A 5,453-nucleotide genomic window follows, 5' to 3' on the forward strand; every position below is an offset into this window, starting at 1 on the left:
ATATTAAAATTTAACTAGCTGTTTTGCTTTAAAAATTTATTAAACTCTATGGTTCTATTTCCAATGTTCTCTGGGTAATTTGTACCAACATAGGTATCTAAATTTATCAGAGATGTTTTCAAACACAGGTGCTAAAAATTTCTAGGTTAAATGAGTTAATCTATAAATCAATTGGTACTGTTTTCAAGACTGGAGACAGGTTCTGCCTGTGTTTATAAATATTAAATATTTAAAATGTGAGATATTTATAAATATTAGATATTTAAAATATAAGATATGTCTACTTTCTATACCTCATATATAAGACTTATACTACCATAGTACAACTACAATTTTAAAGATAGGATAATCAGACTCTCAAGTCTCAATTACAAGAACAAAAGGGGGAATACTTACCCCCACATGACCAACTAAAAAAAGGCATTATTTACCCTAAATATTTTAAATTTTTCTAAAGAAGATAAACAATTATCCCCTTTTCAAAAACATTGGTCCTCATCTGTTACGTACAGTTCTATCTGGGTAAGATGGAGGACCCATTGACTGGGGCCTGGAGCTGGCTTTGCCTCTGATCTGGGCCTCCCCGGCTGCTTGCAGTACAGTTGCCCATACGACCTTGAAAAACTGCTCAGCCACCTTCCCCATCCCCGTTCAGCTTTTCCCAATGTTTCCTCGGAACTTGCATTTGGGCCCTGCCTTCCCCTAATAATTCCAGTATAGATGTGAGATACATTCATCCTTCTTATGTACTTTTAACACAACTGAGCCCAGTGCTCAACGCTGCCCGCCTTCTGGAATGGTTTATATTTGTGGAGGCGAGATGGCCTATGACTTTCTACCCACCAACTGGTCAGGCCTTTGTGTCCCAGCCACCTTAATCCCAGATGTAGATGTCATTCCTGGAAGCTACATTCCCTGGCTGAGGTAGTCCTACAAAACAGGAGGGGACTAGACCTACTAACTGCCGAAAAGGGAGGCATATGCTTGTTTTTACAGGAAAAATGCTGCTTTTACACCAATAAATCAGGAATCATCCAGGACAAGATTAAGAGGCTCCAGGAAGACTTGGAGAGGAGGTGACGGAACCCCCAGGACAGCCCACTGTGGACGGGCTTACATGGCCTCTCACCCTACTCCTCCCTCTTATTAGGCCCCTCCTTCCCCTCCTCCTTCTCCTCACTGTCGGGCCTTGTATAATTGACAAAATTACACAATTCATTCATCAGCAGCTAGAGGCAATAAAACTCCAACAGGTTGAGATACATTACCACAGGCTGGCAACTCAGGAATTAAGTTCCTCAGATGACCCACTGCCACCTCCTCTGCCCTCCATATGACCAGTGACGGGTAAGATCTCAGACTGAGACAACCTAAGACAGGCCATGGAGTGGGTTCTCAGCGAGCTAAACACATGATACCCAGTGACGGGTAAGATCCCCAGAGGCGGACAACCTAAGACAGGGGCCATGGTGACTAACCCTCTTACAAAAACAAAAGGGGGAGATGTTGGGCCTTGAGAGGCCTGGGTGTGAGGTCTAGTGGAACTTCCTGAGCCTAGCTAAAGTTTGGTGATCTGCCTCTGGCCAGCTAGGACTCAGCAAGACGCCTAATGGCTTCTGGCCTGCTGCTTTTGTGCAGGAGTTGGAATTATTTCAATAGTCACAGTTTACTATTGGCCCTTACCTTTTCCTCCATCCTAGAATCCCTGCCTTCATTCTCAACATTATATAGGCAACTGCTTGTAACAATAAAGCGAGTTCCTGCTTCTACAAGACTCCCGACTCAGTGTGGTTTTACTCTGGTGACTAGGAGAGGTTCTGAGTTGTCCGACGTTCATCCTTCTCCTCAACCCCTTGGGAGGAACCAGCGGGCCTGGCCCCTCCTCAGCACTACCTACCTTCCCGGGAGGAGCCTGGCAACCTCTGGCACTGGAATTTATGATTAGTAGCCTAGGACTTCTGGGAGCAGCTTTCCTCTCATGTAGGGGACATTTGTTCAGTTTTTTTTTAAAAAAATATGTTTATTTATTTGAGAAAGAGGCCAAGAGAACGGGAGAGAGAAAGAATGGGTGTGCCAGGGCTTCCTGCCACTGCAAGCAAATCCCAGACATATGCACCATGTTGTGCATCTGGCTTTACATAGTTACTGGGGAATCAAACCTGGGTCATCAGGCTTTGAAAGCAAATATCTTCAATCACCGAGCCATCTCTCCAGCCCATCAAACAGTTTGAAATATACATATAAATTTAACTTTGCTTACCAAGTAGTAGGCTTCCATAAAGCCTATTCATATATTCTTAATTTTGTTTGATCCTTTCACCACCTTCTTCTCACTCATTTCCCTGCTCTTGTCTCTGTCCTGTGGCTCTTACAGCCTTCCTCCCCCTCTCCCACAACAATCCTTGAGCCTTAGTGGGTGAGTTAGCAGTTTGTTTTAATGTTGAGTTCTCTGAAGCCTCTGTATTTCTGATGTTTCAGTTCACCTCTAGGGAAACAGCTAAAAGTGTTGTATCGGCTCTAGTCTATATACTCTGGTAGTGTCTGTAGGATTCCATATCTATAGAATCATATCACTTACAAATAAGGTGGCTGAGGCAGAAGGAGTCTCAGTTTGAGGCTAGCATGGCTATGTAGTGTGATCCTACCTCAATAAAACAAAACCCAGAATCCCACAGCAAGACCTCCTCAAGGGTAGCTACGAGGCTTCTAACACCACAGATGAGTTTTACTTGTTTCTGAATTCCTTATATTGGACTCATACAGAAAAGTTACGACTATAAGATTGATCTACAATGCTGCTTATGAAAATAGTTTTCTCATTTTCATCGTATACTTATGTAATAATTTATCCATGTTTATGCTGGACATATAAATTCTTTCCAGCTTTTGGCTATAACATAATCTACATGTCTTTGTAGGATAAATATAGACATTTCTATCTATTGGGCACTTGGGAGTGGGACTCATGAGTCACAAGCTAAACATATTCAGTTGTCTTTGTTATTCATTTTTCAAATGATATGCATTCAGTTTCAGAAGGTACTGCCAAACAGTTTTCTGACATAGTTACAACAGTTTCTCCAGGAGCGGGAGAGTTGTCATTGCTCCTTCCTTCTTACCTCTGGTCTCATTTTAGTTATCCTGGCTCGTATGTGGTACTGTCGCATTGGAGGGCAATGTGCCTCTTGCTATACTAGTAGATATGAGTTGGGTTTGGGCAGCCTAGTAAAACTGCCTCATCCTCATTGAGTAGGTTATGGCTTGTGCGAAACTTTGTTCCTTGACTATAATTCTCTAGAAATTTCAGCTGATAGCCTGGTGTGTTGATTAGTTTTGCTGTTCCTATATTTTCTCCTTACCATTGTGGGACTATGGAAAACTCCTGCAGTCTCATAAAAGAGAAAAGCTTGTGGCTAGTAAACATTAAGAAAAAGTAGGCGACCCTGCTTTTGAGATGTTGCCTCCTGCTTGCATACCCCCTGAAGATTGGGTGCTGCTTGGGCACAGGCTGCCTCCGGGGGGGTGGGGGAGATGTAGCAAGGACCTGGGCCCCCCCACAGATGCATCCTGGCCCAGCCTGTCTACCACTGCAGGAAGACCTCTGCCCGTGGGACTGGGAGATCCAAACTTTTTCCCAAGCTGAAGCTGCAGGGTACTGAGGTTCTAGGCAGATGTCTTCCCATCAAGCATCTGCAGTAGCACGGGACAATGGTGTTCCTGCCAGTAACAAAGAAACGTCTGACATGCTGGCTGTGGCTGGAGGAGAAGGGCAAGTGGGTGACTGCCAGCACCACTAAAGCTGTAGGAGGACGGACTTGCCCGGTGTCCTAGGAAGAAGAGGAAGAGGTGTGAGTGCCGATCCTTCCCCTCAGGCCCATAATGCTGTGGAGAAGCTGGGAGAGTTCATGTGTGAGATTTGGAGGGACTTTGGAGTGTCATCCTGTACGATGTCCTTTCTGACTGACTGAAAGGTAATGACTCCTGCTACATGACCATAAACTCCTTATGCCCTCCTTTTGGGCTTGCTTCCACATTCACACAGGAAGTGGCACTATCTGGACCCATCTACTTGGTTTTGTGATGTTCCTGTTTTGGGGACTCTTGACCATGCTCGCACCCAATAAGTACTTCATGGCTCCTCTGCAGGAGAAGGTGGGTTTTGGAATGTTCTTTTTAAAGCACTGCCTCGGCTTCTCCTGGCTCTTCAACGTTTGTCCTGTCATTCAGAGGAAGTCTCCGGGACTTTTTCCAAGCTGGATGATTCAGAGACAGCTCCACTTATTACGGGGAGCTTTGCCCTCTGACTCCTTCTACTGCTCCCCACAGCCTCGGCTCCTCTACCTTTCATTTCTTCTGTGTCTTGGGCATTTCTGCCAGCCTTGTGGCACAGTGGTAAGCCCCAGCAGACAGGAGCAGGCGTGTTCCTGGGACTTGGTTTGCATGGTGGTGTGCCTCCATGCATGTTATTACTATCTCAGAGGGCTTTGCCAAGGCCTCCACAGTGGGCCGGAGGGGCTGGTTCTTCCTCATGGCTGTGATGTTCGTCAAGGGAGTGGGCCTTGATGCTGCTTGTGCTCCTGACCACTGCCTTCCTGGAAAATCTGACATATGGATCCAGTCTCGTCAGAGTAACCACATTCTGGTGGTGGCATTTCCAACCACCTTCAGGAATTCCGTTATGGCTGAGAAAGTGGCTGTACTGATGACTCCCTTCTCTGAGCTTTCCCACCTGAGGGGTGGCGAAGGAACTTCCCCAAGTGCTTTGAAAGATAACTTCTCTGAGCCAGGCTTGGTGGTGCAGAGATTATGATGATTATAAAAGAAAGTACAGAAGAAAAAGTATGGAATTTCACCACTATTAATCACTGCAGTAGTATTTCGTTGAAATAACCACTTACCTTCCCCTCAGACTGGCAACAATAAAAATGCCTTAGGACACCAAAAATTGGTTCAAAAGATGAAGAAATATGAATCTACCTGTTGTGACTTCCTCGATGGAGTGTGTTAGCTAAATCTGTTAAGTGTATTTTAGCAAATTCTACTTTTAAATAAAAATTCTAAAATAGTTATTTCCACTTCTGCTATGCACTTTTAAAGTCATAAAACTTTAAAGACAAAAAACCCCAAACTTCATTGCAATAATTAGTCATAAGATCAAGCCTATAATATTTAGAGTTCTATAGTTTTTATTGTATACCCAACACTGAAGGAACTATCCAAGAAAAACTTGTATTGTGCATAGTAACATATGTAGAAAAATGTTTGAACAGCTGGGCATGGTGGTGCACACCTTTAATCCCAGTATTCAGGAGGCAGAGGTAGGAGGATTTCCTGAGAGTTTGAGGTCACCCTGAGACTACATAGTGAATGAATCCCAGGTCAGCCTGAGCTAGAGTGTGAACCTACCTCGAAAAACAAAGCAAAACAAAACAATGTTGAAGTATTGCAAAAGT

General features: G+C 44.2%; 1 pseudogene; it reads left to right on the forward strand.

The window, feature by feature from the left end:
- Positions 1 to 3,671: 3,671 nt before the first annotated feature.
- On the forward strand, positions 3,672 to 4,719 carry LOC101598447 (annotated as a pseudogene).
- Positions 4,720 to 5,453: the final 734 nt, after the last annotated feature.

The sequence above is a fragment of the Jaculus jaculus genome, chromosome 5 (assembly GCF_020740685.1).
Source record: "Jaculus jaculus isolate mJacJac1 chromosome 5, mJacJac1.mat.Y.cur, whole genome shotgun sequence".
Lineage (NCBI taxonomy): Eukaryota > Metazoa > Chordata > Mammalia > Rodentia > Dipodidae > Jaculus > Jaculus jaculus.